Here is a 13,266-nt window from a genome sequence, read left to right on the forward strand (position 1 = left end):
TGAATGGACCTGAAAATGTTGACACGTAGGTTATTACCAGGGATGTGGGTAGAGTGGGTTTTCACTTTTAACAGTACATCGAAGCTGACTCCCAAACCAGATTGCTTGGGTTTGAACTCTGGGATCACTATTTACTCACTGAGTGGTCCTTACCTCTCTGCACTTGAGGTTCCTTCTATAAAACAGGATAATAATCATTACAATAAAGCCTTGTCATAGAATTGTTGTGGACATGGAATGAATTTTATATATAGAGTTTAGAACAGTACCTGGTACATAATAAATAAATCATTTCCTATATTTAGTTAGACTCTGAATTAAAAATATTTTTTCTTTATGTTTATTTTTGAGACAGAGAGAAACAGAGCATGAGTGGCGGCGGGGCAGAGAGAGGGAGACAGAATCCGAAGCAGGCTCCAGGCTCCGAGCCGTTAGCACAGACCCCGACTCGGGGCAGGAACCCGTGAACCGTGAGATCAAGACCTGAGCCAAAGTCGGATGCTTAACCAACTGAGCCACCCAGGTGCCCCTTGAGTGAATTTTTTAAGCAAGATTTTTTTCTTAATTTAAACTGTTATGGAAGACCAAGGACTAAAAGAAAAGAAAGAAAAGAAAAGAAAAGAAAATAGAAAGAAAGAAAGAAAGACCAAGGGCTCTGAGACACACTACCTCTGCCCACTTCTCATGTGGTCTGGGACAAGTCACTTACTCTCTGTCTCGAACCTATTTTCTCATCTATAAATGAGGCGAGTAAATTCTCTGCCTCAAGGATTGTTTTGAGGAACACAAACTTCAGGGAAGTATTCAACAACAGTGCTGACCCCCAAACATCTTTGAGCCGCATTGCCTTGATGCTTTCTGGAATCAGGTGCAGGGCTGTGACTGTGGTGAGGCCAAAATTTCTGAAAAGAACAGATCAAAATAGGGTGACCCCCATCCCTGCCCTACCCACCTGGACGGGGTCGGAGAGACTTCCATCCCAAAGGCCGGGCCCTTGGCCCTGGCAGATCTCCCAAGTCTGCTCTCCAAAATACACCTCTGCCCTCCTCACCCCTTACTAAGCCTCAAGACTGAGACCCTTGCCCTCCCTGCGCTCCCATTCTCACGTCGCCCCCCACTTTCACTTTCCAGGAGCTTGCTCTCCAAGTCTCCCTCCCATCCCAGAAACCGTAGCTCTATTCTTGGCAGTGAATCCCCATCCTTTCTCCAAAACCCTCTTCAAGTTAATGAGCCCCCTCCTGGGCTATAATCACCTCCCTAAACTTCCATTTCCTTCCTGGGTCTTCCCTCCCCACCCCCACCAATTCCTGGGCACACAAGCCTTCACTGCCCTCCCTCCCCATTTCAAGTAGAGCCCCCAGTCCCTTCCACTGAATTCTCCCTACTGCCCCCTTACCTCACCGAAACTCCTCTGGGCACCCTCCGTACCCCGCCCCCCAGTCCTCAGCCCCCTCCCCCAACCTCTCCCAAGCCAGCCCCACCTGGACAGCGTTCCCAAGCTTCTTCTGCTTTCTCAGCAGCACTGAACACACTTATTTTCTCCCTGCAGGCAATTCGTGGGGCTGAAAACAAGCTTCTCTCGCCTCCCCCACTGGTTCCATCCGTGCCACCTACTCCAAAGAGCCTCCGCCGGGCTCCAGAGTGACCTTGTCAAAGCCCTCTCCTGGCCTCTCCCCTCCACACACAGCGTCTGCTCCAAAACGACCTAAGATGTGTGGCTTCTGCCTGCCCCGCCCCCACCTCCCAGGCCTTTGCACGTGCTGTTTACTCCTCAGGTAACAAAGACCCCCTTCCAGGCTCCTACTGGGTCTTACTGCTCCCTGCCCCCACGTGCAGCGCCATACTGGAATGTAGCCTTGAGCTTAGTGTTGCTGCCTTCGCCTCGCCGTGCAGTGAGGCGACAGTGTCTTCTTCCGAGTTTTATGGATGCTTAGAGGGGGCTCGGTGGGTGGCTAAACCTCACATCCAGCACAGAGGCTGCCGTTTTAGGGGACTTTTTTTTGGGGGGGATTGTTTTACCTGCCCCATCTGAATCCTCTGGCCTCCTCCTCCAGACAGGCGTCCCCAGAAGCTGGGGGTCTCTCTCCCCCTCACACCAAGGGTTCCTCGGACTCTCTCAAGACCTGAGCCTTGCGGGTTGGGCCATTTGGAGCCCATCCCCTGGGATCTCCTTGATCTTCAGCGGGAGACACACAGACAGCCACGTTCCACAGAACTTCAGCATGAAGTGGATCCATGGGAAAAGCTGTCTGCTAAAGACCAGGCAGCCCAAAGTGGTCAAGGACAGCCAAGTGCTCCCCAAAGTCAGGGAGTGGGGAACAATTTAGCCTTTCCAGGCCCACCAGAAATAGGCCAGAAATGGGTTTTCTTTATACAAAATTTATAAAAGCTGGGAGGAAACAGACCTGGGATTTGGGGTTCAGGGTGGAGAGAGAAAGGCAGAAATATCAGGGTTGGGGTGCCTGGGGGGCTCAGTTGGTTGAGTGTCCAACTCTTGGTTTTGGCTCAGGTCGTGATCTCACAGTTTCCTGAGTTCAAGCCCTGCATCTGGCTTTGCACTGGCAGCATGGAGCCTGCTTGGGATTCTCGCTCTCTCTCTCTCCCTCCCTCTCTGCCCCTCCCCTGCTCACATTGTTTCTGTATCTCTCAAAATAAATAAACTTAAAAAAAAAAAAAGTATCAGGGTTACTGGCTTAGTCAAACTTTGGAATTTGCACAGGCGTGCAAATGCAGGTGTGTTGGGGCAAAATGGGGGCCCGGAGACCAAGGAGACCCAAGACCTGGGGTGAATGGGAGATACGCAAGCAAGCGTACTCCAGTCTTTGTGGGGAAGGGGTGTGTCCCACAAGGGTTCTTGGGTTTAGGATGGAACGCATAACTCAAAGACAGGTGTCCCTGAACCAGGGTAGAACTGTAGGGCCCAAAGGCTGGGGTGACATAGTACAAATGAAGGGACTAGAGTCAGGAGACCTGGGATCTAGGATGGAATGAAAGGGTCCAGAAGCAGAGAGACCCAAGACCTGATTCATAATAGGGATCCATCAGGGAGAGGAAACCTAGGACTTGGGGGGAGAACATGGGATCCTAGAGGCAAGCATCCCTGTACTTTGGGGTCCTGATGCATGGGACAGAATACAGGTCTCAGGATCAGGGGAGACCCAGAACCAAGACCAGGCAGAATGCCTGGGTCTGGGACATAATGCATGGACCAGGGACCACAAAGCCCTATGGAGCTGGCTGGGGAACCCCAGGGGCAAGGGAGACCCAGGGCCTGGGTGGTAATCTGGGAGTGGGGTCTGGGGGTGGTTCCCAGATGCAAAGCTGACTCTGATCCCAGGCAGAAGGGAGAACTCAGAGGGAGGGGACACATGAAGGTATTTCAACTTTGGGGAACCAGTGCCTGACAAAACGCGGCCATGCCTCTTCCAATTCCATCCACCCTCACTCACCCCCTTTCACAAGACACAAGGTGGCTTTTTTTTTTTTTTTTTTTTTTTTGCTTTTTTTCATTTCTTTTTAATACAAACTTGGATCTTTGGGTGTGTCCTGCCAAAACAGAAAACAACAACAACAACAGAAGAGAAAACCCAAAAGAGTGAAAAATAAGAAAGAAAGAAAAAAAAAAAAAAGCTCCCGCAAGAGGTTCTTCTCCCTCCCCCCTACCATGCGAATTTGCACACCACGGGACCACAGCAGGTTTACAGAATGCAATATACAATCCACGATTTATAATAAAACAGTATATACAATAAATAGGATATTGTTCATTTTTGTCAAACGACCTGTAGATAAATTTCTCAGTGCATACTTGCAGGGGCTCTGGACACCTCGGGGCCCCGCTCGCAACCTCTTGCACACGCTCGCTCTCTCTCTCGCTCTCTTTTTTTTTTTGTCTTTTTCTAAAACTGTGTTTTGTTTTTAAGTTTTGTACATTTTTAAAAAGTATTTACAATTGCTGGTTTTGTGCAGAAAGGGCTCACCTTCGGCTTCTGCGTGGAGGAGATGGGCAGGGAGAGGTGGGGGGATGTGGGAGTGCAAGGGGTACCGGGGGGTGGGGCGGGAGGCAGAGGGGCAGGCGCTCCTGCCAGAGGACAATGTGGACGCTGGGAGGGGTCTTGGCGTTGGTTTTCTGAAAGCTGCAAAGAAACACAAAAGAGGCAGAAGTCAGCTGTAGGCTCAGACATGGAATTCTGAGAACAGGGATGTTAAGAGTGGGACCCCCCCACCCACTTCCTACCAGCATCCTGGGAGAAGCTAATGACATCGTTCCTTCTCCCAGAAAACTCCAAAGAGTACCCCCCCCCGCCCCCGCAACAATGGACTGCTTCTGGCCTTCTCTGAACTCAGTTTCCCCATCTGTAAAATAGGTTCGTATCTAAGGCCCGTACCACTGAGAGGTAAAGGAGAGGAGTCAGGGCTCCAGGCAGTGCAGTTGGTTAAGAACTTGGGCTCCTGAGTCAGACACAACCAAGTTCAAATGCTAGCACTACTACCGGATAGCTCTATAACGTTGAGCAAGTCGGTGAATCTCTAGGAGCCTCAGTTTGCTCATCTGTAAAAAAGGGGATAATGAAACCAGCCCATATGTTTGCTGGGAGGATTCAGTGGTTTAAGGTAGATTAACCCTGGTACATAAAACATAATAAAGGATCCTAATTACAAGTCGTTATTATTTTCCTGGGACCTGGGCCAGCTAGGTGCCCCAAGCCTCAGTTTCCTCATCCGACAATGAGTTTAGGAATTCTGTTCTGAGGAAGGACACGGTGGGGAAGACGGGGCTTGAGCACAGCACAGGTGTGAACTGCACACACGTGCACCTTCGTTTCTTCTAATTCCAACCCTTTCTCAGCTCCCCGCCCCCCCCCACCCCCAATGCTATTCTGTTCCTTACAGAGGCTCAAGGTGAGGAGGAAGTCTGTCTGAATAAAGGAATAAAGAAATTGCCCAGCACAATACCATCAGTGTTTGGCTGTACCCCTCGCCCTCCTGAGGCTCAGAAACTCCCAAGTTCCCAGTCTCTACGATCACTAGACATTGGAAGTCTGAAGTACCCCTTCTCCAGACTTCCCTATTCAGAACCCAAGGTTTTGCTGGGGCTAAGTGGGAAGATGCCCAGAGGGACAGGGATGGGCTGGGTTATTCTCAAGACCGGCAGTCGTTAGCCTGGCACTTTCTGAGTTCTGGGGGCCTCCTCGCAGAGCCCTGAAATTCCCATCCCACACTTGGTGAGTGACCCATCCCAGCAGAAATAAGGGCTGGGGGGTTCTAAAACTGCCTTCTAAGACCCCTCAGCGGGCCGTCCTCCCTCCCCCACCCCTGCAGGAAACAGGCGGCCACAGAAAGCCTTTCCTCCCTTGTCCTTTCTTGGCTTCCCTTCGCAACAGGGCCACATTTAAATTCTGCTCAGCCTCGGCTGCTGTCTGCTGGGCAGTCGGCCCTGGGGAAGACTTTTGTCCTGAGGCTGGACTTGCCAGGACTCCCCCCAGGGCCAGGGGAACCAGGTGGGCTCTCACAAGGCTGGGGCAGCCCCCATCCCGGTGTATCACTCAGGCAGGCAGCAAGCAGAGGTGGGAGGGGAAGGGCAGGAGCTGCAGCCTGTGAAGCCATCAGGTCCCCTGCAGTGAGGGAGGGTGGTGGATCAGCCGCAGGGGGATGGGGGACGGGGGCAGCTGTGTTAGAACTAGGGTGAACGGTGGGAGAGCAGCTCTTGGGGCAGGGGGTGCTGCTGGGAATGGATGTCAGTTCTCCAGTTAGGGTGACAAACAGGAACAGCTGTAGGGATAAGCAGGGCATCCACGAGGGCACAGGACTACTGTATCTGGGGGAATGGGTGGGTTCAGCTGGGGCTTGGGGGTACCTATCTGTAGGGCAGCCTTACTGCAGTTGAGGAACAGCTGGCAAGCTGAGGAACCGCCGTTGGGGAGACGGGTATAGTGTGCTGGGGTGACAAGTGAGGGGGAGATTCAGGACCAGCTGCTCCAAACCACTCAGCAAGTGGACCATACCAAACCCCAGTCTTCTCTGCTTCCCCTAAGGGCCCCGGGGCAGGCTGGGAGCCTCTGCACAAATCCCTGTCACCCCCGCCCCCTCCGGCCCTTAGCCACTGCCAGTGACCCTCTCCAAGCCAGGTCTCCATGGTGATCTCAGCCCAGCAGGCAGCTCCTGCCAGAACCATTCCCGTGGTGCCGGCGGCCAGGCAGCAGGGAGGCTTTCTCACCCCTCGGCTCAGCCCTCCCTGTCTCACCTTCCTCCTCCCTCTGCCCTCCCCAGCTTTCGGGACTGGGCCAGAATCTGGGGGATGGGGAGAGAATCAAAACCAGAGGTTCCTGAGCGGGGAGAAGGGAGGGTGCTGTAGCCATGTAGAACCCTGACTTCTACAGAACAAAACTAATGCTGCCATGCCAGGGGGCCCTGTGCTGGGCACTGGGGACAAAGCAGAGGAGACGGATCTCAGCAGAGCAGAGCAGAGACTGAAGCAAAGCCGACCCCCAAAGCAGGCAATTTACAAATGTCGGGAGATGGGGGCTGTGCTAAAGGCAGCCGTTGGTGGGGGTGGGGGTGGGGGTTCAGGGAGCACAGAGGGGGCACCCAACCCAGCTTTGGCAGGAGGGACTATGGCTCTTCAACTCACTGCTGAGCGCAGCGCCCAGCACATGCCGGCGTCAAGAATATGTGCCGACCCAATGCCAGAGCGACGACCAGTGTAAGTCCAATCAGCACGTCAAGGTCCAGCTCAGGTCTTGCACATCTCCAGGACGCCTCCTTAGACCACCCTGTTACCATAGCTACTGGTGCACTTGTCATTCCCTTCCACGCTCCTCCAGGACAGAGACCTGTGTGTGGTGCCTCTACATCCCCAGTGCCAGCATGCACCTGGCGCCCCAGGACACCAGCCATTGTTCATGAGACTTAACCTTTTAGTGCCTCCATACTGAACAACTGCAGAACCACGTTCCACTGAGTCCTCGCGCGCCAGCGTCGGAGGTGCCAAGGCATGAAATGGTCTCTGCCGGTCAGTAGGGGCTGGCACTGGGAGCATGGAGGGATAGCGGAGCAGGGATTCACAGTGCTGCCGATCATGCAGATATCAGGCTGTCCAGGCTGCTCTTCCCCGCAAAGGAGCACATGTTTTGTGTTTTCGTTTAAGCAACCAGCAGACATGTATTCACACCCACTAACTGCCAGGCTGTGAGCCCTGGTCTAACCCCCACCTTCTGGTCTCTGCCCTCCAGGAGGGGGTCTCAACACCAAACAAGGCAGTGGAGCAGAAGGCACACAGAATGCATGGAAGTTTGAGAGACTGATTTGCTGTGTGACCCAGGGCAAGTCCTTTCCCTCTCTGGGCTTCAGTTTCTATGTAAAATTGGGGGTTGGATAGGTAATGGAAGAGATCTTCAGGCCCCAAAGAAAAGGGGTTAGAGGCAAACCACAGTTGCCCAAAGGCAACCCCTCTGACATCTTCAGGCAAAGTCAGGCCTGTGAGTCCCTCAAATGTAGAGAGGATACTGCTTCCCTGGGGCTCAGACCACACTTGACAGATGGGAGACAGTCTGGTGGGATGGACTGGCTATAGGGTGTGGGTGTGGCTCTCCTCCCCACTCCAGAAAATTTTTTTCAAAATCTGTGTCCACTAGTGACCATAGGCACTCCTTAAATTCTGGCTCTGCCAGCCATTCTCTCCTTAGGGATCTTTCCCCACTTCCTCTACTGCTGGGCATAGAGGGGGAGGCTATGGGGACCAAATAGGGTTCGTATCCATGGTCACCCACCAAGCTTGTGTGTATCTCCCACCTTGCTGCTGCACACTGCTTACCAGTCCTAGGAGGCTCTATACCCAACACCCGTACTCTCTGCCTTCCTGATCAGAGGTGACTCCGCAGGCGGGCACTAGCGATGCGTATATGTTGGGCACGTGACCGAGTGATCCCCAAGGGCCCCTCCTGGCTCTGTCATTCCATGCTTCCTGCTAGGGTGGCTGGTGTGTCTTTGGGCGAGTCCCCCTCCCTGTCTGTAAACTGGGCGGGGTTGTACTTGGAGAACTCCAAAAACCCAGTTAGCCTGCAGAGTTCAGACTGGTTTATTCACACGCCCTTCCCCTGCCCCATCTTAGGAACCTATGTGAGGACAGCAAGGGGGAGAGAGATGGTCTCCTACCGACTGCCAGTGCTCACCTTTCCCTCTCTCAATTCTCTATGGTATACATGCTCCTCTTTGTTTTTTGTTTTGTTTTGCTTTGTACATGCTCCTCTTTGACTCAAGGCAAAAAACAATGTCCCAGGCACGATGAGACACCAGGGAAGGCAGGGAACATGCACAGAGACGAGCAGCCAGTCTAAAGGAGCCGATGAGGACGTGATAAGGAGGACATTCCCAGGAAGGGCTGTCATGGATGCATAAAAGGCTGGAGATTAAGTGCGCCTGGGAAGGATCCTGGAACACTTCTTGGAGGAGGTGATGTCTGAATGAAAGATAGGAACTGACAGGTGGGAGATGGATGGTAGGCAGGAAAGGGCAGCCCAGGCCAGGGACAGCCAGAGGAAAGGCACAGGGTACCCTGGGGAAAGGCTGCCCCGGAAAGCTCCCTCCTAATTCCACATTCTAGGGCTGGAAAGGGAGAGTGTGTGAGGGGGTCAGAGACGAAAAAGACCTGACTACCTGGAATACCAGGCTAGGTAGCTGGGCCTTTATTTTGGAAGACTGGAGAGAGGATGCAATCAAAAGATGTTAAGCAACGGAGTCACAGGAGCAAATGTACTTGAATTAATTCATCCAGTAAATATTTGGGGGGGGAGGGGGCTCCAGACACCATGCATCCAGAAATGCTGAACAAGCACTTTGGTGGCCACAAAGGGGAGAATGCACTCGGGCTGGGGGCAGGACTTAGGGCAGAGATGTGGCAGGCACTGGTTGCACTGACCCAAGGCTACAGCTTCTGGAGCCTCAAATTTGTTCAAGACCCATTTTCTGCCTCCAGGAAGCTCTTGCTGCTCGCCCTGCTCATGGTTCAGGAGGGCGGCCCCTGGTATATCCGGTGGGACTATTTCAGTCCTTGCCCTGGAGAGTGATGCCCACATGGAGGCTTTCAATGAACACCTGTTTATAGGCTGTAAACTCCATGAGGGCAGGACATTGCTTGTCTCGTTCAGTGGTATCCTCAGCACCAGATGCAATACCTGGCCCAGGGCAGGTGTGGCTGGCTCGTGTGTGTTGAACACAGAATTAACCTACGTCCCCTTGCCCTCTAGCATAGAGGGCACTATGGCAGCAAAAGTCATGATGACAAAGATGGAAAATCTGCTGGGAGAAAAAAAAACCATGATGTATTACAAAGTCACAAGGCTATGTTTTTCAGATGATCTGCACTGAGAGGGGGACTGGTGCGAAGAACCGCATGGGAAGCGTGTCTAGCTGACCTGGGTCATTTAGAAGTCTGGGTCCCATTGCCCATCAGGCTTCAGAGGCCTTGGGGTGGAGCCTGTGACTTACCTTGTCTCTGCACCACTCCCCTCTCCAGGGACGAATCGGCCAAAAACTAGGTGGTGTTTGTTTCACAGCCTCCCACCAAAGGCCCCAAACCCACACTAGACACAAAATCCTTCCTAGGAGACAGCAAGGACAGCAGGTGAAGGAAGCCTGGCTACAAAGTCCAGAGCAAGGAGGAAAGGGTCAGAGGTGTGTGTGTGTGTGTGTCACATAGACTGGGTGACAGAATTTAGCTGGTGGGAGGCATTTATCCACTCATTTACCAACCACTGGCTACGTGCCTATTGTGTGCCAGGGACCGGGCTAAGGGCTTCAGGGGTAATCTCATTAATTCTACAAGATATGCAGCAAGGCGATGTGACTCACCAGGTCACATAACTGGTAAGGGATGGAACCAGGCCCTGCACAGAGGCTGGTCTGCACCTACACGCATGCTCCTTGCCACGATCCTCCCGTTTCAGGGCCTCACCCCCTCGGGTTCTTCCGGGTCCACAGGGATGTGGGGAAATGGGGGAGGAGGAGCGTGAGAGGGCATGTTCACAGAGAGATTATATTTCCAGGAAATGAGGGCTCAGAATGAGAAGGCCTGGCCTGAAAATGGCTGTGCGAGAGGCAAGAAAGAGGACGGGAGGGAGGACAGTGTGAAAAAGAGCCCGCAAGAGGCCGGGGAGAGATGGCTGACCCCAGACGTGAGGGCTTCTTGCTCAGAGCCAGAGGCAAGATCAAGCGACCTCTTGAGGTTTCAAGACACAGAGAGACAAAGCACAGAGCAGCCGGGGCCTGGCCCAGGTCCGGGCATGCCTCCTGACCCTGGCTGGCTTAGTGGCCTTGGTTGGAAACTGCTTCCTGCTCTGGTCAGGCCCCAGGCTGGTGTAACCTTGGAAGACCTGTGACATTTCTCTTGGCCTCAGGTCCAGGCCTGAGAGGGAATAGGGAGGACAGGGGGACTTGACATTCCTGAGCACCTTGGAGGGCCCTTCCTGATCCCATCCCCATCCCCAGAGTCTAGGTAGGGCTGATCTTCAGTCATGAGGGCCCCGTGTGGAGTCAGTCTCCCTGGTTCTGCTTTCCATCTAAGGGACTGGAGATGGGGCCCAAGCGCTCCCCACCCCCTACCCCTTCCCTCTCTGTCCCACCAGCTCAGTTCTCTGACCAAGGGGGTCCCACATTTCCAACTCTGGCTCCCCTGAGCTTTCCTCTTCTAACTCACAGTGGGGTGTGATCTCCCCTTGCCCACAGTTCCCTCTGCCTGGAATGCCCTCCCCTCCCCCCCACCCAAGTCTCTGGCTGTCCAAATTCCTGCCTATTTTTCAAGGTCAAGTTCAAATGCTTCCATAGAACCTCAAAATCCATTTAAAATGTCAGACCCAGAAACATTTGTAGGGAGTGTCCAATCTGTCATTTGGTGGAGGGTGAGTCAGTGGCATGGGCTGGAGGGGGAGTGGTATGGCAGGGTACCCAGGTTCTGGGGAAGCAATACTGAGTTCAAATCCTGACTACACCATTCACTAACTGTGGATACCCTGGCAAGGTTCAGAGCTGCACCTGCTTCCTCGATTCTCTGATGGGGTGCCAGGGGGAGGGTGCAACCATTTCCTGGCCTGCTGTGAAGGGTCAGCGAGGCAGCATTGCATGAAGGCCCCAGCACAGATATGTGTCCCTTTTTTTACCAGAAGTTCTGAAAGATGACTTCTGACCCTAACACCCACCTTCCTGGTACATAAGCTTTGTTTCTCCCTACGTCTGGGCACCTGCCACTTTCCACCAGGTACTGGTTTTAGCTTCCTGGGGTGGATGCTGAGCTCTGAGGACAGGAGCCGTGTCTGCTTTGCTTCCCCTATGCCTGGTACTGGGACGGGCATCGAGGGGCTCAAGATGTGAGGCTGAGCTGAACCACTACTTCTGATACTTGCTCGGTGCGGGGCGGGGGGGGGGGGGGGAGGGGGCGGGGCTAAGGTGGGGGGAGCCTTCTAGCGGAGAACTCCTCAATGGTTCCCACTGGTCTTGGAATATAGTTCAAACTCCTTCCAATGCCCTGCCTGCCCTGCCTGCTCAGTCAGTGTTACTGTCCTCCTATCAGTTTTTCAAATCTGAGCTCCTTCCTACCCCAGGGCTTTACCCATCGCTGTTCCCTCTGCCCAGAATGTTCTTCCCACTCCCTGTCTGGCTGATGCCCCTTCAGGCATCAGCTTCAGGATCTGGTCAGCCCGCTGCAGGCTCCCACGGCCTCCTACCTTTTCCTCTTTTGCAGTCCTTTGTACAGCAATCGTTACCAAATGATTATCAAATGTCCTTCTTTCTAAACTGGAAGCCCCCTGAGGACCAGGACCTCCTTTGTGGTGTTCACTGTGGTGCCCCCCCAATGCCTGGGTCACAGTGGGTGCTGGACAGATGTCTCTGGAGCAACTGAATCCATCAGTCTGAGGACAGTGCTGTCAACTCTCAGCCCTGAGTAGGGAGCGTGGCCAGAATGTGGGGCTGGATGGCATCCCAGTTCCTCCTGTGTTCAGGCCTCACTGGATGGCTCCATTATGTATCTCACTGAGCTGTGACCTGCTCAAACACCCAGCCCCCACATTCATTTATTTTCCCACCCAGAGCCCAGGAGGAACGGTTTTTGGATTATTTCACATTTCTGGATTATCCATGAGACATCTCCCCTCCAGTGAGAAGGATCAAGAGTTTGACATTTTAAACCCTAAGCAGCTTCTCCCTGGCCTGCTTCAGATCTGCAGCACTGCTGCTTGCAGTGAGACGCATGGGGAATGGAAGGCCATTTTAATCTTGGCCTGGCTTCATTAGGAGGAAACTATGCTGCCAAAAAAAAAAAAAAAAAAAAAAAAGTTGGTCCACTGTCTATGCCATGCAGAGTTGGAACACCTAAAAGATGATCAAAGTCAAATTTCTTGAACAGATGGGGAAACAGAGGCCCAGAGCTGGAGGGAGTAAAAGCGTGGTCAAGGGCATACAGCAAGTTGATAGCCAATTGGGGAACGGTCCTTCTCCAGGCCGCCTGACTCTCACGTGCTGCCCTTTGCCACCTCTGGGCACCAAGGGACGTGGGGTCAGGCAGAAAGGGGATAAGAAGTTTCCACTGACACAACTTCAGGACCCTGAGTCACCCTGGCCTCGAATGGCCTCCCCAGAGCAGGGATGGGACTTTCCAGGAGCCCTGCTATTCCTCCTCCAGGAAGAGACACTCCCAGGAGGCTGCAGTGGCAGCAGAGGTGGAGGGTGAAGGGCTGAGACAGGCCCCCAGTCCCCTTCCCCACCACCTACCACATCTGAGCCACTTTGATGACGGGTCTGTTGTCCAAACAGTGAAGATCTGATGGACCAGCTGTGGCTGTCTTTCTGGAGCTGGTTGTGCTTCAAGAAAATGACTCTTACAACCCTGTCTCTTTCTACCATTTTGGAGGCATTTCCCCCTCGTTTATTTTCCTTTTCTTAAACAAAATCTTAAGAATACTAAAATTTTTGACTCCACCTAATGAGGACACGGTGCCTAAACATCTAGCGAAATTTAGCAGAACTCTTGGAAAAGCATTCGGCTTCCGGAAAGGGACTGGTCTCTTCTAGGCAGGAAATATCCTGCCTGGGGATAGACCCACTGGGTGCGGGTTGTCAGGCACAGCAGGATCCCAGCAACCTTTCTCCACTCCTGGATCCCTAGCCCGCCTGCCTCTGACCACTCTGAACCCACCTCAGGTCGAAGATATTGACAAATAATCTCGGGGTGCACCCCGAGGGACCAGGAAAGACACTTCAGGCCATTCTGTAAAA

General features: G+C 53.2%; 1 protein-coding gene across 14 annotated transcripts in view; it reads right to left on the reverse strand.

Moving 5' to 3' along the window:
• Positions 1–3,697: 3,697 nt before the first annotated feature.
• The window catches only part of AHDC1 (AT-hook DNA binding motif containing 1), a 64,230-nt gene continuing 54,661 nt past the window's right edge, over positions 3,698–13,266 (reverse strand). For all 14 annotated transcript variants that reach the window (XM_045476240.1, XM_045476241.1, XM_045476254.1 and 11 more), the window contains one exon: positions 3,698–4,136. The gene's annotated coding sequence lies outside the window, so the exon portion shown is untranslated. The remainder of the gene's footprint in view (positions 4,137–13,266) is intronic.

Source organism: Leopardus geoffroyi, chromosome C1 (genome assembly GCF_018350155.1).
Source record: "Leopardus geoffroyi isolate Oge1 chromosome C1, O.geoffroyi_Oge1_pat1.0, whole genome shotgun sequence".
Classification (NCBI taxonomy): Eukaryota; Metazoa; Chordata; class Mammalia; order Carnivora; family Felidae; genus Leopardus; species Leopardus geoffroyi.